Raw genomic sequence first — 24,946 nt, forward strand, 5'->3', positions numbered from 1 at the left:
CGGAGGGGGAGGGTATTTTGACGGGTCGTATATACCGTTCAGAACCCGACGCGTATTGTCAACGTGCAAACAGTTTCCAATGCCGTCATTCAGAAACAAAATTTCATTTCGGTCATTGTTGGCTGTTCTGGATCGCACTCGCGCTGTGGTGTACAGTCCAGTGCAAAAGACTAGATACCACGGAATAATAATAAAAAAAATCTTCTAGCACAGTCGTTCATAGTGAAATTGTATAAAAGCATGGCGCTGGTCAGGCAGGCGCACGTGGGCAGTGCACTTGATTTCGGCCTTTATGCCTAGGCTGAGTAGAAGAAAAGAAATTTTGCGGCAACTCTGGCTCCTTATACTTCTGCACTCGATTGTGCTTACGAAAATGATGATGATTGTTTTATAAAATTCAGATTTTCGTCGAGCGATTGCGCGTGATTGAACACGTCTTTGAATTGATTGATTAATTGACCGGCTAATTGTTTTTAATGTACAATAGTGTGCGCTCTTCCGTGATGACAACGATGACGATCCTCAAACATGGCAGCGCCTATGGGTCTTTAATCGGCCGGTCGGAAGAACCGCAACAAATAATAGATGCAGAAAGTAAGAAAGGTGCAAAAAATAAACCGCATAGAAGAATAGTGTCTAATTTGCTAATCAGAAAAGACAAGCCTACAATTAAAATAGATTTAAAACAAAGACGAGCTTCGCTTAACGATTCATACTAGTAAGAATTCGAAAGAAAGGTAAGTGATCATAAAAAAAATTGGCAGAAGCCATCTCACGACGACTCTCGACAGCAATGCGCGTATACATTGAAGCAACACAGGTACACACGCAACGCACTCTAACCGCCCGAAAGACTTATGCGAGGCGTTTACAGCAGCGAGGTTTCTGTCTCAGCCGTCCCTATACGAACACTGCGCGCCATCTAGGGGCGCCGCCACGAAGCTTGCCTGGGGCTTCCGGACTGCACGGCGTGTCGTTGCACGCGCTGAGAAACGCATCGTGCGGCAGCCCCTTTCACGCTTTTTCTCTGATGACGCTGCCGAGAAGTTCGCGCGTGGTTGAAGCCGCAGTCATCGGAGGCGAGTTGTGTGGCAGGCCGGTGCCGCCTGCCCCACAATCGAGAATTGTTCTCCCTCTCTGGCTGCACGCTCAGTGGCACGTGCACGGTGACGCGAGTTGACGAGAAGTTAATCGAACAGCGCGGCACATACCCAGTGCACTTGAGTGTCGACCCAAAAAACCGATTCCAACTGATCCAAGTTCACTTTCACAACCGAATAATAATTACGGGAAATTAAGCACAGATTTCTTTGTGAAAATGAAATTGGACGCGCGGCTGCTAAGCTGCACTTGTGAAGATTGCGCAGAAAGTGAACTGCTACCGCCCCTGGAGTATAATAATTGCGGGAAATAATTACAAATTTCTTTGTGAAAATGAAATTGGACGCGCGGCTGCTAAGCTGCACTTGTGAAGATTGCGCAGAAAGTGAACTGCTACCGCCCCTGGAGTATAATAATTACGGGAAATAAGCACAAATTTCTTTGTGAAAATGAAATTGGACGCGCGGCTGCTAAGCTGCACTTGTGAAGATTGCGCAGAAAGTGAACTGCTACCGCCCCTGGAGTATAATAATTACGGGAAATAAGCACAAATTTCTTTGTGAAAATGAAATTGGACGCGCGACTGCTAAGCTGCACTTGTGAAGATTGCGCAGAAAGTGAACTGCTACCGCCCCTGGAGTATAATAATTGCGGGAAATAAGCACAAATTTCTTTGTGAAAATGAAATTGGACGCGCGGCTGCTAAGCTGCACTTGTGAAGATTGCGCAGAAAGTGAACTGCTACCGCCCCTGGAGTATAATAATTGCGGGAAATAAGCACAAATTTCTTTGTGAAAATGAAATTGGACGCGCGGCTGCTAAGCTGCACTTGTGAAGATTGCGCAGAAAGTGAACTGCTACCGCCCCTGGAGTATAATAATTACGGGAAATAAGCACAAATTTCTTTGTGAAAATGAAATTGGACGCGCGGCTGCTAAGCTGCACTTGTGAAGATTGCGCAGAAAGTGAACTGCTACCGCCCCTGGAGCCAAGCGGTATGGCGTTTACGATGGGCACGCTCTTCCATAACCACGCATATTGCTCAAGCTGCATCTGCACCATCCCCCCAAATATTTCGTCGCTACGTACGAGATACGCTAGCAATTAAAAACAGCTACAGAGTGCTTGCCCTTTGAAATATTGCCCTTAATAATGTGCCTTTAATTGTTTGCTAGTTCATTCATTCTTTACTAACTTGAGAGTGTATTATTTTCTTGATTTAGACTAGTACAGATCAACGTCGCGAAATTCCGTGACAATGCTATTTTGCGTTGAAAGAGCGTACCAGAAATCACATTGGATCGGATGAATGAATTTTTTTTTATTAAAAAAAAGGATAAGCTTAATCAAAGGTTCTGGAGGAGGCACGTCAGCGCGCAGTGGGCGTCTCCCACGCAGGGACCGACAGGGAGTACTTGGCGGCCGCTGCTCGAGCCTGCTGGGGGGAGGGGGGGGAGGGGGAGTCCGCCTAGTGGACTGTCCATTTCGGCCGCTTCTGATTGGATGCAGTTGTACGAGCGAGCAGTATACGAGCGGCCCTATATAGCCAATCAGGAACGGCCGAAATGGACAGTCCACTAGGTGGACTCTTACAGAATTCCTCCCCTGGGCGGCCCATTGCTGGTCTTGGAGTAGCGGGCTTCGTAGCGCCTTCTCCCACGCGTGCGAGTGTCGCCGTGTCGTCGCACGAGGGGCACGCATCGTCGGGGTGGACGTCCGGCTAGATGATGTGTGACGTGGCGGGGTTGTAGCCCTTGTAGCGACCGTCTGTCACTTCGTTGTCCCCAGTGCTGGGCAAAGATACTTTGAAATTGTATCACAATACGACACAAAACACTTGGGCAAGTAGTTGAGATACAGATATAAAATACTATCGCAATCCTTGTATCCGATACGATGCTTTCCATATGTATCTTAAGATACTTCGATATGTACATTCGCAAATATCTTATTATATATCTATACCGGGTGTCCCGACTATCTTGCCCCAAGATAATGTTGTTTGCCGTCGCTTGGAGATACTCAGATTATTTTTTTGCTTTCCGCCTAATTAATAATTAGTCTTAATTAATTCTCAAATATTTTTATTAGACGAAAAGTGTCCGCGAGCAAATTGTAGAGCAACCCTAAAAGGTCGCAATACGGCTTTCTGTGGCTCGATACGTTGCCTGTTGCCGTTATCGATGCCTGCATTCGATACGTGCCGCGAATGCAGACAGAATTGCCGCGTGACTGGCCGCTCGAGGCACTTTGCGTGCGGACGCGAGCTTCTTTCGCGCTCGGAAAAGCACTCTTATGTGGCACGTATCGAGCCACAGAAAGCCGTATTGCGACCTTTTAGTGTTGCTCTACAATTTGCTCACGGACACTTTTCGTCTAATAAAAATATTTGAGAATTAATTAAGACTAATTATGTAATTAGGCGGAAAGCAAAAAAATTATTCATTCATTCATACATTTATTAATACTGACGGCCTTTGCAGGCTATACCAGGAGTGGACAAAAAACAAAACAAGTATACATGGGCATAAGTTCAACAACCACATCCGACACAATATACGAACAAATACACTGGACAAGAAAAACAGCTAAATTAACGAACAAGAATACAGAATGCACAAGTTGAGGCAGGGACGTATGCTATTGTCTAGGTGCGCTGTGGTGCATGAATGATTCGAAGCGTTCAATAAAGAGATCAAGGGAGTCAGAAATCAGGTTCCACTATTTAGTAACTCGAGGAAAAAAAGCCGTATTTAAAGCAATCATTATGAGAAAGTGGCGCAGGAATGTACATACTGTGGCGATGTCTAGACGGTTCGTCGGGGCAAACTGTTAAGTACTGTATTGTATTAATCTTGAAGTGACCGTGAATTAGCAGGAAAAGAAACTTCGTTCTTTCAACCTTTGTTCTGCCTTCAAGAGTTTCAAGGTTTGCTTGTTTACACAAGTGGGTCGGTGAATAGATGTGGCGACATTTATTAATCTGGAGCATCTCTAAGCGACGGCAGACAATACCTTGGTTCTGTCCAGCTACGTGGCATTTGCATATCTTTAAATATTGGTACGTGCATGATAGTTCGGACACACTGTATAATGTAGCATCAAACGCATATGCACAAACGTGTTTGCTTGGAAATTTCTAACTCCGACCAACATTGTTTCATATGAATTACATGTCTGTTTAGTATCAAAATTTTTTGTCTTTATTGTTCAAGATAGAATATTTTCATTCCGAAAGAACATATTGGGGTTGCTTTAGTTGATTAACATGAAAGTTCTTTGTACGCTGCGTTGTCAGCGGATTTCGCTTCTCGCTTTTGTATTTTATGGTCGCAGTTCCTCTGCTTGCCGGCCGGCTAATTTCCAGGACGTCACTAAGAAGGCTCTGCACGATGGCGCTAATACAGCTGTGGAGTTTTACCTTGCCCGTAAACGTATTGCCGTTTACGCAACACCGAATCACCGGAAAGCTGCATATGCAGGAACAACAACGCTGGCAGCGACATTTTCTGTGACGCATCGCGTATACAGAGAGCACATTATGCTGCAAGAACCTTTTACATTCTACTTATCTGCTTGCGCGAAGCGTTCGTTAGTGAAATACTCATGAACGTGCAATCCTTTTGCGATTTTTTTGTCTACGAGACCACTCAGTTGCGCAACCCAAGAATGTTTCTGAAACTGCTCGACCAGATGAGACATTTTGGAGAGCAATTCATAAAATTTATCAAGTTTGTAAACTAGCTGACGAAATCACGGCACAGATCAATTTTCATGCACAAGTCTTGCAATGCCAGGTTCAGAGTGTGTGCGAGGTAAAAAGCTCTATACTTGTGGACAGCTTTTCTTGGCTATGAAGCGAAGGCTATAGGGTTGTTCGATTTAGAAAAAGGTGCACGGCACCCCAAACGAAAACGTGCAGGGGGTGCCAGTCATGGTGTGCCGGGCTGCACCCACTCGCTGCAGGGTTCAAGGGTGCACTGCACCGCGGCGACACCTTGCTTTGCACCCCGTTCAATCGTGTACCGGGCTGCAGGGCGCACCGCTGCACCTCGGGGAACCGAAGGCCTAGGTGCAGCGCGCCCTGAATAGGTGCAGAAGGTGCAGAGAAACTTGGCTGAATCGAATAGACCTTATGGAAACTAAGCGCGCCTCTTTCACCGCTGCTAGATGTAGTCCCGCAGTTTTTCTCACATTTTCTTACGTGGGAAATAGGAAACAATACTCTTTTTTTATTTTTTTACAGCACCTAATTTGAAACAATACGTAACTTTCACCGGTCAAATGTTGGTATTTTATTGTAGTTTTAGCTGGCTCTTTCGAGTTTTCACACACCCGAGACCGTCGCACATGTTGCACATTCATCAAACGTAAAATGACGCCCGTGTCTTCTGGTGAATGTTCGTCGCTTGCTGTCCCGCCAATGGACTCTCCTCAGAGACTGTTGACTAACTTTAGCAAGTAAAGATTTTTGAAGCACCGAAAGAAAGCTTTTGCAGCGGCTGCGCAGAAACCACGCGAGCCCCTCTGGAAATCGCAATCATCTGTACAAACGAGTGAGCGAGCTGACTGCTGCGCCGGCTCTACCGACGGCAGCGTCGGTGGCGCGTAGGCTGCTTCGGAGCTCCGACGCAGGCTGCGATGCTGGCTGTTCAGAACTTGGTACACGTCGTATGTGAATGAACATTGTTCACGCCGAGTTATTGTATCTGCGTTGACTAGAGAGGTTGTGCGAGGTTGGCGAAACCGAAACCGGTGCCGAGCGCGCCCGGACTTCATTGCGTACGAATACAGTCATGTGCAGAAGCTCCGCTCCTGTAGCTTTCGCTTCATAGCCAAAAAAAGGTTGTCCGCGAGTATAGGTTCAGCGTCCTATACTAGAACCTGAGGCCCACCACTTTTAGCGGATACATTCGCGGCTACATCGCAGCATTGTCCACTAAAGTTTCCGATTCGCAGATTGAACCTACACAGCACATCTCTCAAAATTGAGAAGGGTGTATGTGCTTTGGTGTCCGCGGTCCCGTAAAAGCCAATAAACACGTCCTCCACTTCCAGGCTTTCTGTAACGTATCTAAGACAGAAGGATATCTTTTCATGCATGGTTATGTCGGGGGTCTTGTCAGCAACGACGGCATAAAACACGGCATTCTGTACTTCGCTCACCAAGGAGCGAAGCACGCTATCGGCAAACAGCTCCAGCATTCCATTCTGGATGGCTGGCGAAATTAACTTATAACCTGTCCTGTTTAGGAATGCGGCTGGCTCTGGTGCATCGTGTTCACGCAGCAAAAAAGTTGTCTCGGGTTGCTTTCCTCGTCGTCATGACCACGCAGTGTATGCGATACCTTGGTATGACAATACTGCAAACAGAGCTCGGCGACATTCTTTCATTTGGCGGAGCTTTAATTCGGAGAGCATAGAGACTACGTTATGTCCTGCAATTCTCGCTCTAAACACCATGGAAACTGCGCAATGAAGCTCCTTGAATTTTCATGGCTTTTGAAGCGTTGAAACGCTTGTTTCCAGTTCTGGAAGTCAGTTTTATCAAAAGCTGTGTGTGACTCTTTCTCTCGTTATGTACATTGGAGAGGAAACTGTTTGCCGTTAGCAGCTACGCGAGTGGCACAGTACACTTTACCACTCTGTACACTGTAGGAAAGCCACCCGTAGGGCAGCGCCCTACACGATTGTGCATCGTGTAGGGCACTGTGTTGAAAGTGATTTGATCTGAAATGATTGAAAGCACCTTTCTTAACCACATTCAAATTTGTGAGCCATGATCTCGACAGATGTCCCGTATGTCAAGTTAAACTTACTTATGCTGTCATAACTATGACCCTAACTGTAGCGTACATGAGAATCAGAATCAGAATTTATTGTTAGAATTTGAGTGAAATTACAAGTACAAGTATGCAGGAGGAGGTCCCATAGTCAAAGACTGTATCGGGACCTCCTGTACAAGAATAGTTATGATAATTGACATCTCAAAGCAACAGTAGCATATAATAAGGTATTATACAAGCAACAGGAAATGAACGTTAACAGAGCACTTTCCTATACACTTTCACTAATACTATCACAAGTCCCCAAATGACACACGAAAACAACATGACGACTACGTGCGCAGCGCTGCTGCATAAAAATATAGCTGTGACTTGCGGTAATTTGCGATGTAATCATTGCGTGCTTTGAGCAGTTTTATGGTTGTTATGATGCCCCTTGTTCTGCATTGCATGTTTTGGCTCCCAACATTAGCTTCAAAAAAGGATGTCATACCACAGAACGATGGAGACAGCGGAGGTTCGTGCAATGCTGTACAAAATGTAAGCCGCAAGCTCTAAGCGGATGTTTTTCGCGCCGTTGGAGAATAGTTCACTATCAGAACTAAACGCTTTAGGTCAGTGCTACCAAAGAACATCCGCGCTGAGGGCCTTATTCGCGTTACTAAGGCTCCTGCAGTCTAGGGGCTTTCACGGATGGATGGATGGATGGATGCATGGATGGATGGATGTTATGAGCGTCCCCTGCGGGCCACCCAGCTCTCACGGTAGACTTTAAGAACGCGCCCCTTTAATGTACCGCTCTGTAGTGTATGCAGTTTGTTTGTGCTCGTCACTTTCTCTCTCTGTATCGCCCCCTTCCACTCTTTCTTTTTTCTTTTTATCCCCTTGCTCCTTCCTTCCGTGCTGGGTAGCCAATCGGGACTTCCTCTGGTTAACCTCTCTGCCTTTCTATGCACCTTTTCTCTCTCTCTTCGGAGCCGACTGCAGCGCTTGGCTTTTTTCTCCACTTAAACAAACAAACAAACAAACAAACAAACAAACAAACAAACAAACAAACAAACAAACAAACAAACAAACGGAATCATTAAAACAAACCTAGTCAGATTTGCGGATGCAAAGTGTGGCGCTGACATTTTTTTAGGCCCAAAAGCGCTTGGGTCAGCTGTTCTAAAGTTCGCTATTTCGTCATTACGCGCAGAGTGACAGAGTTATGTCGTGACAGGAGCACATGCAAAATAAATATGTTCAGGCAGTTTCTGCACACGCACTACCAACCTACGCACAAGACCCTGACCGAAGATTTAAAAAGAAATTAGGCCTTCCTATCTGTTGTTGCGACCGAGCACCCGATGACGGCCCGCTTCGCGGTAGCGTGACCGGCGAGCTTCTTGCGTGCGAGAGTTGCCTTCGTTTGGTCGACCAGGAGCCAGAGGCAAAGTTGAAACAGTTTAATCCACGATGAGGGGAAGAGCATAACGACGTTACAGCAAACAGGGTTGCGACAAAGCTTCCAACATGGGTGCTCAAACAGGCAGCATGACAGCTCTCTAGCTCTCCCAGTCAAAAAAGAAGCCATTCATGAGTGCAGTTGGATTTTTCGATCGAACCCAACCGGTTCCAATTGGACATCATCAGAGGCCCATGTTCCAATTGGGCTTCATGAGTAGTCCAGTTGGTTGCAGTTGGACGTCACTGGAGCTTAGTATGCCAATCGGTCCCAACTGGACCCAATTGGAAGTCACTAGATGAGTAATCTCGTTTAACAACAAAATAGCTTAGAATAATAATAGCACAAATATAATTTTAGTTTTCAAGTAAAATACATTTGTATTATTTTGGTGTAATCAATCATCTTTCTGTCAAGCTAAAAATCTTGAAATTTTACCAATTTATCATGAACCATTGGCATCCCTTGGTCAACCAAATTTTGCTTACATGTATCTCTCATTGTAAAACGGTATGTGAATATTGTGTCAATGAAGAGAATTGCCGTAGTGTGTTCATACATGGGTATGCTTCTCGAAAGGACTTAAGTATATCCATGTCATATCAATGTTAGGACCCATCTTGGTCTTTTTACCTTTTGTTTTTCTAACTAGTCCCAACGAGTCCAATTCAGAGGCTAATTTGGGTCCAGTTCTACATCTCCAGGCTTGAAGTGGCGCCTGACACCAGCACAAAATTCTGAGAGCCAGTGCGGCTATACTAATCCAGGTACAACCAAATTAGGAAGGCTCACTAAGCTTCAACAAAACACACTCCCTCACCAGGACAGGAATGGCCTCCCTGGTGCAGTATTCGCCCACTACGTCCCTGATGACTCTTTCAAGGAACCAATGGCCCTCAGTCCACAGCAGCTGCGGAGCATCTGACCAAGGCGGCGATCAGACCTATGACGCAGCGGAGGGTGCTAAGAATATCTGTACCCGGATAGGCCGCCACCGGAAACTGACCCTGCCAATGTACAATATACAAACGCCCACGAGTGAAGCTAGTTTAGCAGGACTCCGAGGAAATATCCGGCATTATTTGGGATATCATTGCCCTCAGCGAGGTTAGAAGAACTGGTCATGCTTATACACTGCTGACTAACAGCCACGTCCTCTGCTACAGAGGACTTTCAAATAGGAAGCAATATGGTGTAGGATTTTGCAGCATTAATGAGAGGGAAGTAGTGGTCATAATAAAGCTAAATAGGAGGCATAGAATAAAGGTAGTACAGGCCTAACGCTCCAACCTCCAGTCGATGATGATGAAATAGAACAGTTTCATGAAGATGTTGAATCAGTGATGGGAAAAGTGCAAACTCAGTATACTGTAGTCAGGGGCGACTTCAATGCGAAAGTGGGGAAAAGCAGGCTTACGAACAAGCAAGTTGTAACTACGGCATCGATTCTAGGAACAGTAGACGAGAGATGTTGGTAGAACGCGTGGAAACAAATAAGCTGGTAATAATGAACACCTTCTTCAGTAAGCGTAGCAACAGATAGTGGACCTGGAAAAGACCTAATGGTAAAACAAAAAATGAAATAGACTTCATACTTTCTACAGATCTCAGCATAGTGCCGGATGTAGAAGTGCTTGTAGGGTGAAGCGCAGTGATCGCAGGTTAGCGAGGTCTAGGATTCACCTCAAAGACTAAAATTGGTCAAGAAGAAACAGGCCAACCTAGATGCAGTAAGGGTAAAAGCAGACCGATTGAGGCTGGTGCTTGCAAACAAATATTCAGCATTAGAGCAGAGGGATAAAGATGACATAGATGTAATGAACGAAACCGTAACTAGACTGACCTAAGAAGCAACAATTGAAGGTCAGCTCTCCCAAGTAACGAAAGACCTCATAAAGGAATGGCAAAGAATGAAAGTGTCCAACTTCAGAGATTAGAGAGGATTCGCGAAACTGTCAAAAGTGACCAACAGGGAGAAAGTAGGGGTATCCAAAATTATAACGTGAAAAAGACTGAGAAAGCAGCAAAATATGAACACAGCATGAAATCAGGGAGAAAATTTGGCATAGGACAAGCCAAGATGTATGCACTGAAAGGTAAGCAAGATAACATCATCAGTAATTTGGAAGATATAGTAAAAGCACCGGAATAAATCTGTACAGTACCCAGAGTAGCCACGATGCCTCCGTTCAAACTGGTGATGAACAGTTTAGAGAGGCTCCTCCTTTAACTAGCGCTGAAGTTGGAAGGGTCTTGCAAGACATTAAACGGGAAGAAGTGGCAGGAGAATATATAATAACAGTCGATTTAATCAAACATGGAGGAGACATCACGGCTGAAAAGCTTGCAGCCCTTTATACAAAATGTCTCATGATTTCAAGGGTCCCATAGAACACGAAGAATACCAGCATTATACTAACCACAAAAGGAGAGACGTTAAAGAATTGAAATATTATGGGCCCATTAACTTACTTCCTGTATTGTATAAAATATTCACCAAGGCAATTTCCAGTAGAATAAGGGCAACACTTCACTTCAGTCAACCAAGAGAACGGGCCGGCTTCAGGAAAGGATACTCTACAACGGATCACATCCATGTCATAAATCAGGTAATCGAGAAATCCGCAGAGTACAATCAGCCTCTCTATGTGGCTTTCATAGATTACGAAGATGTATTTGATTCAGTAGAAATATCAGCAGTCATAGAGGCATTACGTAATCAAGAAGTACATGAGGCTTACGCAAATATATTGGTAAATATCTACAAAGATTCCAGAGATACCTTAATTCTCCACAAGAAATGTAGAAAGATGCCTATAAAGAAAGGGGTCAGACAAGGAGAAACACTCTCTTCAATGCTATTCACTGCATGCTTGGAATAAGTATTCAAGATATTAAACTAGGAAGGCTTAGGAGTGAGGATCAACAGCGAATATTTCAGCAACTTTCGGTTTGCAGGTGACACTGTCCCGTTCAGCAACACCGGAGACGAGTTACAAAAAAATGATTGAGGACCTTAACAGAGAATTAAAGCAGTGCAGTAAGGTTGAATATAAATATGCAGAAGACAAAGAGAGTGATAGCCTGGCAAGAGAACAACAGTTCAGGATCACCCGTCAGCTTTTATAGAGTCTGTGAAAGCGTACATTTACGTAGGTCAACTACTCACAGGGACCCTGATCATGAGAAGGAAATTTATAGAAGAATAAAAATAGGTTGGTGTGCATGCGGCAGACATCGCCAGGTCCTGACTGGAAGCTTGCCACTATCAATGAAAAGAAATATGTACAATCAATGCTTCCGGTGTTAACATATGGGCAGAAACTTGGAGGTTGAAAGAAGCTTGAGAACAAGTTAAGGACCGCGCAAAGAGCGATGGAACGAAAAATGTTAGGCAAAATGTTAAGAGACAGGAAGAGAGCAGTGTGGATGAGAGAGCAAACGGGAATAGCCAATATTTTAATTGACATTAAGAGAAAAAAATGAATCTGGGCAGGCCATGTAATGCGTAGGATATATGACCGGTGGACCATTAGTGTTACAGATTGGGTGCCAAGAGAAGAGAAGCGCAGTCGAGGACGGCAGAAAACTAGGCGGGGTGATGAAATGAGAAAATTCGCAGGCGCAAGTTGGAATCGGTTGGTGCAGGACTGATGTAATTGGAGATCGCAGCGAGAGGCCTTCGTCCTGCAGTGGACATAAAATAGGCTGATGATGATGATGAAATTTGGTGCCAGTGTTTACAGGGCTGCAAGTGTGGTGTTTTTTTTTTGTGATTCAGCAAAATAGGTTTTATAGTTCATCCAGTGCACGGGATTAATGGTAAGTTGTAAACAACATGAATTTGTCTAAGCTTCATTTTCTGTTTTCAAATGGCTTTGCGATTCTGCATATTGACCATATTAACAAAAAACTGCGTTTCTAGTGGAACAATTCGCGATGATTATGCATGTCACAGATACTTATTGCCTTGCTAGCTGTGTTTATAAAACTGATTGCTTGGAAATTTAGAAATTTTGACACATGCATTTTGTTGTCTTTCTCCACGGCGACTGCCTTTCACCGACTAAGTTATCGCTCGACGCAAGACGCACCTACATTCATGTATCAGAACATTCTCGACTATTGTAGCCCCCCGCCATAGTGACTTGCACTACTAAACCTGAGGGCGCGGTGTCGAATCCCGGCCGCGGTGGCTGCATATCGATGGGGGTGAAAATGAAATAACATCCCTGCATTGTGCATTGGATGCACGTTAAACAAACCGTCAACAACAATCCCGAGTCCCTCGCTACAGCGTGCCTCATAATCAAATCGAGGTTTTGGCATGTATAACTCCAGAATTGAATTTCTTTTTTGCTTGTTGATTCTGTCTGTTGTCTGTGTTGTCGCGGAACCTTGTAACGAGATTGTATGCGTGACGCGAATAGGGCTGTACGTTCTGGGAGGTATCCGAGCCCCATGCGACTATGCTGGAAGCTTCGACGAGTCATGCATAAAAGACGACGCGCTCGATCCGCTGATCAAATTTTCCACTATCGCTGACTGTGCTTGGCACTATATCCTTGTACTCTGAGTGCCTTAGTTGCTTTTCTGGACACAAGCCCGCCCAATAAAGAGTTAGTTTGGCAAATCATAGTTTTTGCTTACTAGATTCAGCGTTCTTCACCATCACTACAACGTGACAATATAAAGCATGCTAAAAATTCACCGACGATTACGATACTGCCTAATGCGAAATTTGAGCGCAGCTCTATATGTATTCTCATTTCGCGATATATAGGCATCGCACCGAATGGCACAGCCGCGACGCGCTATTTATAGACCAGCCACACATTTGCCGCTCCCCGGTAACTGCAGCTTATGTAACCCTAATCTTTACCCTGAAACGCTTGAGGCGAACGCTATGCGCCAAGGCCAGCTTTCTGGTTCTTTTATTTCTACTCCCTGTACAGCCGGTGGAATATAGCCCCTTAAACTTCGTAAAGTAGTGACACTCTCCTCCTCCGCCTTCACACCTCCTCGTTTCTCCTCTCTTTCAAGCTCTCTCCTCGACCGTGGCGCCGCCTACACTGCTCGAGCGTAGCAACGGCGCCAACATGCGCTCCTCGCCACTCCGTAGACGCTTCTCGAGCGAAAATGGCGCTGATGCACGGCGCGAGCGCCCACGTGATGCTATTAGGCTAATAGCGACGCGGCGTCGGCCAGAGCGCGCGAGGAGGAGGCGCCATTCTTCAAAGCGTCGCACTACTTTACAAAGTTTAAGGGGTTATAGCCGGATGGATGGATGGATGGATGGATGTTATGAGCGTCCCCTTTGGAATGGGGCGGTGGGTTGCGCCAACAAGCTCTTGCTATTATACTGCCTAATGTCCTACCTAAGTTAAACAATAAAAAAGTAAAAAAAAATAAACACTATGAACTCCCACACCCAAATTTTCTGATCCCATATTGCTAACTGTGCTTTTGTACGTCTCCGTTTTTTGTTGTTTACCAACTTTTCGCTCAGCAATCCTCCAATAGGCACTTATTAATGCCTATTGCGGACATGTTTACTTTTCCACTGCTCCCGATGAACCCAAGGGCTTCAAGGAGGCCAGTGGTGCCTAAATCGACCGCTGGGTAGACGTCTTCACATTCTAATAAAACATGCTCCATAGTTTCCCTAGCTTTACCGCAGCAAGCACATGCTTCTTGTTCCTTCTTATATCTCGCATTATAGGTGCGTGTTTTAAGGCATCCCGATCTCGCTCCGAAAAGTAATGAGCTTCCCTTTGAGTTATCATAAATTGTTTCTTTCCTGATTTCGTTTTTTCCTCTTAAGTAGTTACTCATGGCAGGTTTCCTTTCCATTGCCACCACCCATGAGATTATTTCAGCCTCTCTGACTTTCCGCTTGACCGTCTTTGTTGCTGTGTTGCCCACCCTACTGGCCACATACTTGCTGGTAAGCTTCCTAGTTCTTTTCCTCCACTGTGAATCAATGTTTTTCTTGTACAGATACATGACACTCTCCCAGCCCATTTACTTTCTTCCATATTCCTCAGGCGTTCTTCATAATCAATTTTACTGCGAGCTTCCCTCAGTTCAAAACTAGTCCAGCCCATATCACCCTACACAGCTTAATTTGTAGTCTTCCCATGAGCGCCCAATGCGAGGCGACCCACTGACCTTTGGTTCCCATCGAGACCTGATTGTACCCCTGATTTAAAGCACACAACCGCATTTCTAAAAGTAAGTCCTCGAACCATTACACCTTTCCACATACCTCGGAGCACCTCATACCTATTGTATCCCCATAGCGCTTTGTGCTTCCATTATGGCTGCATTTCTCTTCCCCTTCACTGTTATTGTTTTTTCCTGTGTTTCCATATATATATTGCCCTCGTTTATCCATATACCAAGGTATTTATATTCTGTTACCCGAGGTATTTCCTGGCCCTGTATATCCACTGTCTGTTCACTGTTTTCATTGAATACCATAACACCTGATTTTCTAACAATAAATTTAAAACCTAAATTGTTGCCTTCCTGTCGACAGATATTAGCGAGACGTTGCAAATCACTTTTCTTGTTAGCTAGCAACACAATGTCATTCGCATAAAATAAACCTGGAAGCTGCTGCTCTACTACTGTACCCGCTTGTTTGTATGAGATATTAAACCCGATATTACTTCCTTCTAGCGCCCTCTCCATCCTCACCGTGTACATCATAAACAGCTGCGGGGATAAAGGACACCCCTGCCTCAGTCCTTTGTTGATATGAACTTTCTCCTCGCTTCTCATCCCTTCCCATTAAACGCAAACGGTATCTTCTAGGTAAATCTCTCTCAAAAGCTGTAGACAATCGTCACCTAAGCCTTCCCCTTTCAGAATATCCCACAAAATGTTGCGGTCTACATTGTCATATAGGCTCCTGTAATATCTAAAAAGGCCACACATAACGGTCTGTTTTCTACTTTTGATATTTCAATACACTGAGTAAGAACAAATAAGTTATCATCTAAACGCCTACCTATTCTGAAGCCATTCTGAAGTTCTCTCAAAATGCCATTATTCTCTGCCCAAGCTTGAAGCTTTAATTTGATTGCCTGCATTGCTAGCCTGTATATTACCGATGTAATGGTGAACGGTCTATACGAGTGAATTCTATCTTTCTCCTTCTTGCCTTTATAAATTAAATTCATTCTACTTTGTCGCCAACTGTCTGGTATTCGTCTATCTTTTAAAGTTTTTTCCACTGCTTTCGTCAGAGCTTCCTTACTTTTTTGGTCCTAGTTCATTAATCAGCCTAACGGGAACCTCGTCTAGCCCCGTCGCTGTGCGCTTAGGAATTTTCTCTTCCGCTTTCTTCCAGTTGAAATTTGTCAGCACGAGCTCCTTTTCCACTTCGGTCTCTTTCATGCTCTTTTTTTCTTCGAATACAACCTCGTCCTTGCCTTGGATTGCCGCTTCTCCTTCCAGTGTGTTTTCATCTTCGTCTAGGATATGTTGTTGACATCCTGTCTAATCGTTTTATGTTGTTCCAAAATATTCTAGGTGCGGCCTTCTTTTTCTCACGGATTTCTGACAACCAACGTTCACTTTCACCTTTTAATTTAATTTAAGCCACGGATGCGCCATCTTGTGGCGCTTCGAGGTGGCTTCCTCCGCTTTTCTCATGACTCCGCTGCACCCTCCTCCTCGCATTTTGTTTTCACCCGTTGCTGCGCTCCGCGTTCGCTCTTTCATCGTTCGCTGTGCGCGTTTGCTTGGCTATGCCGAGCGAGCACGAGGCACGCCGACGCTCAACGTAGGAACGGGCGCCTAAGAGCTGAGCTCTAATAAGGGTACATGAATGCCTAGATTAAGCAACAGCTCAAGCATATTAGGCAAATACGTGAACTGCTTATCATTCCCATATGGTAGCTGAATGACAGCACCGCCAGAGTTCCCTCTCGTAATTTTCGTAGGCAGCTTTATCGAAGTAAGAAGTCACAGTTCTGTCCGACAAGCGAAGCATTGTTTGCGATAGCAAATTATTAGAGCTATAAGAAGTAAGGCTAGTGGATTTATGCGCTGCATAAACTGCTGTAAACATTCTCTTGCACTTAAAATTTCGACCAAGCGCCCCCACCTGTGCAATATAAAGTGGATGACATGGAGAATAGAAGTCGCCGAAATAACTTAGTAATTTATGGCGTTACTGAGGGCTCAGACGAGGAGGCCAAAACACTAGGAAACAAAATAAAAGAAGGTATATTCAAGGATATACTTGGCCTTGAAGTTAAATCTATTGAAAGAATTCATAGGATTGGGAATCGTTACGGTCAGCGCCCACGCCCAATCATTCTTCGACTTTTCGATTGCAGGGAAAAAACCAAAATTCTTTCTTGCTGCAACAAACTCAAGGGCACACAGATATCAGTATCAGAAGATTTCTCAAAAAGAGCAAGATACATTCGATCTAACTTATGGCGTTCAACGTTAGTTGAACGGGCAAACGGTACAAAGGCCTCACTATTATTTGATAAACTAAGACTAAACGGAGGTATTCACACGTGGGATCCTGATAAACACACCAGAGTAGAAATAACAAGAAAAGTTGCACCTACCTTAAGTGATTCCCACACCTCGTCATCGGCACAGAGTAGCACGAAAGAACGCAGAAAGAAATGACAAGGTAACAAGACACAACGGATTTCTGTGCCGCTTTCGATATTGTGCCTGGATGCTCGAAGTGTCATTGATAAAATTGATAAATTAGAAGAGACACTGTAATGTCCAGATATTGTAATAATTACCGAAACATGGCTACATGCCCATATACATGATACTGAAATTGCGCCTGCCTCATATTCATTGATACCAAGTACTGGACAGGTATTTCCTTGGACACGCATAGGTTCTTTAACAATCTGTGATAAAGAAAAACAACATTATATATCAAACAGGCGCTCACAGTTTTTTGCATCTCTGTTGCCGATACTTAACTTATTCCAATCTATCCCAGGAAGATTAAAATCCCCAGTTACACATCGGGACGGCCGCGGAGGCGGCGTAGCTATTATGATAAGAAGCAGTTTAACATTTCAAGAAGAGCCTGGAATAGCTAACCATGAAAGGGCTTGGTGCAGAATTCAGTTTGATAATACGTCATTGTTAATAGGTGCTATTTACAGATACCCTGGAGCGCCTGCGGGATACCTTTTGAAAGTGCGCGATTACCTGCACAGCAAAATTAATAACCGTACAAAGCAGTCATTAACTGGGGATATTAATCTTCCTGGGATAGATTCGAATAAGTTAAGTATCGGCAACAGAGATGCAAAAAACTGTGAGCGCCTGTTTGATATATAATGTTATTTTTCTTCATCACAGATTGCTAAAGAACCTACGCTTGTCCAAGGAAATGCCTTTTCAGTACTTGATCTTGCTTTAGTATCGCAGTCGATAACACCACATATACGCGTTCAAGAAGGGATTTCAGATCATCAGATGCTGGTTCTAACATATTTTACTCTGCGTATGAGCGCTGGGTGTAAGGCGAAACCATCTCGAATATCGTTCAAGGACTGTAGCCGAGCTAATGATGAGAGTGTTATTGACTACTTAGAAGAAACCTTGGATAGTTTCTCAGCTGAAACCTGCGGATGCGTTATTGGCCTTTGGATAAAAGTAAAAGAGGCTATAATTCATTGCGAGAAGAATTTCATACCTACGAAATTCAAAAGAATTGAGCGGAAAACACCGTGGATCACGCGGAGCATAATTCACCTAAAACGAATACTAAAAAGACGTCGAAGAAAAGGGATAAATTCTGCGGAGATAAGAGAGCTCACATGCAAATTGAAATTATAAATAAAAGCTGCAAAAGACGATTTCTTTTCAAATAAGTTATCAAATTTCATACAGAATCAACCGCAGAAGTTTTGGCGCTACTTGTCGAAGCCAGTAGGCGTGAGCAGTAAAATAGAAGTGGCAGGTTTGGCCATAGAAGAAATGCACGTTGTAGCAAATACATCTAATACCTATTTCCAATCCGTTTTCACGCGCTGGCCAACCTCGAGTGCGCCCTGACGCCCGGATGGGCGGAGTTGTGATAACAGAGTCGGGCATTTTAAACTTGCTTTTGCAAATAGACACCAAGAGGGCGCCGGGGCCCGATAATATATCAAATGTATTTTTGAAATGATACGCGCAGCAGCTGTCTCCCTTCTTCCAGATTATGTTTTCCGAATCGCTGAGTACGCCCTCTCTTCCCAAGGATTGGCTATGTGCCAAAGTAATCCCCATTCATAAAGAACGCAATAGAACACACGTGGAAACATATAGACCAATATAATTAACAAGTTTCTGCTGTAAATTAATGGAACACATAGTAAGTAAAGCCGTCATGACCAGTGGCGTAGCCAGAAATTTCGTTCGGGGGGGGGGCGGGGGGGGGCTCACATTGTAGCTCGGCATCCTCCTTAAGAGGAAGCTTTAGCTCGGGTGTTCCTATCTAAATACATGTAGATGGGGAATTCGTTTTTCTCGGCAACCACTGCACCAAATTTGACGATGTTTGTTACATTTAAGAAAAACTTGAATTCTGGTGACTGCTGGTTTCGATTTTTTTATTTAGGATATCAACTTTTTATTAAAAATTCGCTAATATTGCAAATTTTCAAGAAACGAAACACTCAAGTTTAAAGCTCTGTAACTCAACAATGAAAAAATGATATCACAATTCTGTGAATTTCAACTAATAGCACATCTACAGTGGGCAAATTTCATATGTTACACATGAATCTAAAAAAATAGTATTATGGAAATACGGCTTTTGCAGAACCCTTGTACACATCGTAACCAATTCACGTAAGATACAAATTGACATAGCAAATTTGGCCGCTTTGACTGTTATAATAGATGCGATTGACAGAACCGCGATATCTGTTCTTGATGCAGAGTTATCAGATTGTAGACGTCGTGCTTCTATTCTTTTCGAACTTTCGAATTTTCCGAAATATTTTAAACAAAATTCAGGCCCTAAATCGAAATTCCGCTTCCAACCGACACTAGAATTTAACTTTCTCTCTCAACTGCAACAAATTTCATTAAAAGCGATCTAGAGGTCATCTCAGGAAAGCGTTTCTCTGTTTGACATGTATTTGAATAGGGCGCGTCGGAACAGGGCCCGAGCTAAACATTCCTTTTAAATAATTTGTCGAGGGATCAAATACATAAATGATAATTGCATTGTCATTGCCAATGGTGCTGCAAACGTATTTTAGAACGCTACGCACTGTCAAAACAAGTAGAATATGTCATTTTTCATAAAAGAATGTACTCATATGTGCCAAAAGTTGTGCGCAATATAACTGATATCAATGCTTCCATTTTTGTCTATTTAATAAGTAGAGAATATATCACACGAACTTAAGAACTATTTCAGTTCGAAACCAGCAAAGTAGTGGATGCCACTGATATGAAAAATGTAAAGGCCATGAAATGAACAAGTTGTGGACAAATCTGTTCATGAAACTTTGTCATTCAAGAACCACGTTTACATTCATGTACGTATGCAACGGCCAGTGAAAAATCTCGATGACGTTGGCATTCATTCCACTGTATTACGCAGGAGCAGCTGTCACCGGCCGTGTTTCGTAATTTCACCGAAATTATAGTCGAAACAGAGAGCACGTATAAAAAGCAGGAGTTCTGCAGAATATACGAGGGCGAGTCAAATGAAACTGAGCCAATGCGAATATATGACAAACGGGGTAATTTATTTAAGAGTAACATCCATGAGAATTTAGACATTTGTCCCATTGACTAAGGAGTCGCGCAATTCCGATCTCATAAAATTCCTTGGGTTGCTGCTCTAAATATCTGCAACTGGCTCTTTCACATCATCGTCCGACACGAATCTGGTTCCCTTGAGCTGTATTTTTTTTCGGTTGCCCCAAAATGTGGAAGTCGCAAGGCGACAGGTCTGAGCTGTATGGCGAATGTTGCAGCGTTTCCCACTTGAACGTTGCAAGTTTTCTATTAAACACATCAGCGGTGTGGGGACGGGCATTCTCGTGAAACAAGATGACCCCATTCGTCAATTTTCCACGTCGTTTGTTCTTGATTGCAACACGCAACGATTCCGGCGTTTCACAGTATCGGAAACAATTGATAGTCTCTCAGTATTTACCAACTTCAATCCGTATAATGGTCCCTGACGATCGAAAAAAAAAAAAAGTCAACAACACCTTTCCGGCAGAAATGACGGCCTTTGCTGTCTTTGGGCGTGGTGAATTCGAATGTTTCCACTGTGAGCTTTGCCGTCGTGTTTCAGGCTCGTGATAGTGGCACCATGGTTCGACCCCGATCACAATTGCAGACAAGAAGTCGCCACCATCATTGTGATACCGGATCAGATGAGTCAAGGCAGCGCCGAACCTCTCCGTCTTCTGGTGGTGGTTCAAAATCTTAGGCATCCATTGCGCACACAAAAGCCGATAACAGAGATGTTCATGAATTATGGCGTGAACCGAACCGTGACTGATGTTCACATGCTCTGCCAGTTCATCGATGCTTATCCTCCGTTCTTCTCTCATCAGCTCATCAACCTTTGAAATTTTTGTCAAGGGTGATTTCACGATGGAATTTAGCCCCGCTCTGAATCTTCATTGCAATTTTCGCGCCCTTCTTTGAACCGTGTGCTTCAAAGCTTCACAGTGGCCAATGAAAGGCGATATTCAACGTACACGGCAGCCATACGGCGTCTAATTTATTTTTGGGAAATACCTTCCACAGTCAAAAACTTCACGGCATCACACTGTTCAACTTTTGGAGTTTGCGTTATGTCACGCAACCATTTCAGCCCAGTGTATGAGAGCATTGCAGAACCTTTATCCTCACACCTGCGTGTCACTTTTGTAAATGAGACATCCCTCTCTTCTACGCACATGCCTCACACATAATGAACCGAACTATTATTGCACGGGGTGGGTAGGCTCACTTTCATTTGACTCGCCCTGGTACAATATGAATGCGAAGTTACACTGGGATACACAAATGCTAAGATAGAACTTGATGAAGGTCAAAAAAGTGTCAATGGAAAAAAAGTTCACTGCACGTATGCACGAAATCTCGCAACAAGATATTTAAATATACGTATAAGTCTCCAATAAATCTACGTATCTAAGAAAAAGTCACGGTATATAATGCGTCAAACAAGGCAAATAAACATATCGCGCAACCACAGATTCACAGAATCCTAGATACCGCCCCCATGCCATCCCCTCCCGCCGAAGTATCGCGCGCGACGGAAGAGGGCTAGCCTGCTCTCCGCTTTTCTCCTTTGCGCACACAAGACAGCCACCATCGTCGGCTCACCCATTCCAGCTCCCCCCCTCCCCTTGCGCTTTCACTCGCTCATACAGCATGCGGCGCTCGGTAACATTGTTATCGCTCTTGGTCTTTATACGGAACATGAGGGTGACAATGACGGCAGAAAAGCGCCTGGAGCATCCATATAATTGCTATCGCAATAATATAATAAGAGTATCCGGCAAGTGAAGCATTCCATGACCCATTACTTCCCGCAAAGGAAGAAGTAACAAAATTGAACTTTCACCATGCGACGATTCGCTGCGCCAGAACAACCTTTCTTCTTTTTTTCCTTTTGTCGGGCGGGGGCACCGAAATGAAGATACGTAAAGGAAAATATGTTGGCCACAATTGAATACCTATATTACGCACCTAATGTGGCTACCGATGAAATATCGAAAAAAAAAAAACGTGAGACGCTTGGTCCAACAAGAACCATACGCATACTGCTCGGTATCCTACGCCGGCGAGGCAAGACTTTCTGGAGAGGTTGCGCTCAAGCGAACGCGGTGCAATCCGTTGAGTCCCCACAGTGATGGCGGCGAGTGACCATTGTTTCTTTTTCTCGTCTGCTTGCCAGAAAGTGTCCAAAACTCTGCCAGGCAAAAATCCACTCGACCAGAGCAAACCTAACGCGCACCGATGTGCGCCGCGCGGTGGTCGAGGCAACACGAGAAAAACGTATGTGCTCTGGCTGCCTATGACAGCCCGCGGGTAGGGTAGCGAAAAAAAAAAAAAATTGAAGACGCTGTTATGATTGGGGGTTCAATCCCATCGCTCGTGATCCGCTGTCAAGATTGGAGTCGGGCATGAATTAGAAGGTACCTGGCCCATGCCGTCGTCCAACTTATCCACGCTGAGGACGTTGATGAAGGGAAGGACTGCTTCTCATCGAGAATGAGGAATATGCGTTTATTTACAGTATTTATATCAGTCTAACATGACCGCTTGAGAGAGAGTGTCTCAGTCTAACATGACTGCTTAAGAAAGTTTCTCGAGCATCCGTACAACAGCCGTTTATAAACACTCGGTCCTCATCGATTCCAAGGTGGCGGAAACGTTCGTCCAGTCATCGTAAACACGCCGCTTCTCCCCGGGACGGTTTACACACACACACACACACACACACACACACACACACACACACACACACACACACACACACACACACACACACACACACACACACACACACACACACACACACACACACACGCACGCACAGGTTCTCGGTCCGAAACCGACATCACACGAATTTCGTAGAACTTCGAGCGCACCCGGGTAGCGCGTCCGGGTAGCACATTGTCTCGCGTCTTGGTCGGCGCGTGGGAAGGGGTGTCCGACGACGTTCCCGCGGCAACTCCCCCACTCATAGCAGGTCAGGTCCGCGTTGGGGAGTTCGGTAACAATAGTTGGCCCGCCGAACTCATTCAGTCACAACGGCGACGAGGCTAGAGCGTAACGGTGGCGGTTTGAGCACAAAGCCTGCTTCGTCAAACGCATCCTAGCTGAAGCGACAGAGAGTGGCGGACGCGCGTATTGTTCCCGACATAAAGTCGACTTAGTCACGCCGTGGCTAGAGGTTGGCGGCGGCGCTCCTGGAAAGTTGCGGCCACTGTTGCAACTGGTTGGCAAAACTTGCACTGCAGCTGGCCGTTCTTAACAACGCTCCATGTGTCCTCGCGAATAAAAGTCAAAGTAGAAAAAACAAGTAAGAACGTAGTTACCTTGGCTGGCTTTAGTGTCTTGACATGAATGCTTTTTCTTAGGTGAAAAAAAATCATATTTTTTATGTGACATGACGGCACAAATAAACCAACACAACGCTGCGCCTCATCGGACCTCGCTGCGTGCTTTGTCAACTTGTCTAATAGTGTGTTGATTTGGCTTGTCTCGTCGTATGTTCCGATTTAAGACTTTAGAATAGTCAATGCACCTTTGGCGTCAAATGTTTATAACAACATCAAACCCACAAAGTTCCTAAATTGGAGACCTAAAGCACAACTTTGGAAATGTCAACGCAGCTTTCACATCAAAATTTTTGTCAGATTTATACCCATAAATTTTCTGAATTGATATCCATGCGCTCTGTAGATTCCGCGGCCTCCGCGAGATGCCGCGGCGAGCCCGTTTGTCATCAAAACGCCCTTGAAACTTTGTGCTCGTATGTGGATAATTGGCGTTATGTGACTCCCGGTGCTCCCGGTACATGGGCATTGCCGCGAAATCCAGCCCTAGTTCGCAATGTTCGCGGTGAAATGTATTTTAAAGCATGAAAAAGACATTCTAGGCAAAATCCAGAATGATTTCCGGCGCCAGGGGTTGCTTTGATCGGCGGTGCATGGAGAGCACGAAAAAATTTCGCGGGGGGGGGGGGCTGAAGCCCCATAAGCCCCCCCCCCTGCCTACGCCCCTGGCCATGACATACTTATAAGAAAATAACGTATTATATCCTAAGCAACACGGTTTTAGAAAAGGCTTGTCAGCTATAACACAATTATTAGAGATAACACATGACTTGGCATCTATAACTCCAAATTCCAAGCTGATGCTATTTTTATTGATTTTTCGAAGGCTTATGATGGCGTCGTGCACTGTAAACTAATCGAGAAAATAAAGTCTATCGGAATTGAACACAATGTAGTAGAATGGATAGCAGCCTATCTGTCAAACCAAACTCAATATGTTACCATAAATAATTATGACTCGGACCAACTCGGAACTTTATTCAGGGGTACCACAGGAGTCCGTATTGGGGCCATTATTATTTCTCATATATGTTAACAACATTGCTGATTGTGCAGAAAATGGAGTAAAATTGCGGCTCTTCGCCGATGACTTGGTAATTTATGCATGCGTGCAAGGAATCGATGACCAGCTTAGACTAAATACTACGCTAAGCAATATAGCCCGCTGATGTGACATGTGGGGAATGGAAATTAATCTTAAGAAAACACAGTATGTGACCATAAGTCATAGAAAGTCGATCTTTAGGCTCAATTATACATTAATGGGTAACTATTTAATACAAACTGACACAGTAAAATATTTAGGCATAACCTTTATAAGCGCGTCCAAATGGAATACTCATATCGATAATACATGTACGAAGGCCTTCCGAACGCTCGGTTTCATGCGAAGAAAATTAACTGCAGCACCATCCTATGTGAAACTAACAGCATATAAAACTTTAGTAAGGTCAATTCTTGAGTATGGTAGCATAGTGTGGAATCCGTACCAGAAAGGTCTCTCACAGAAATTAGAAAGT

Source organism: Dermacentor variabilis, chromosome 5 (assembly GCF_050947875.1).
Source record: "Dermacentor variabilis isolate Ectoservices chromosome 5, ASM5094787v1, whole genome shotgun sequence".
NCBI lineage: Eukaryota > Metazoa > Arthropoda > Arachnida > Ixodida > Ixodidae > Dermacentor > Dermacentor variabilis.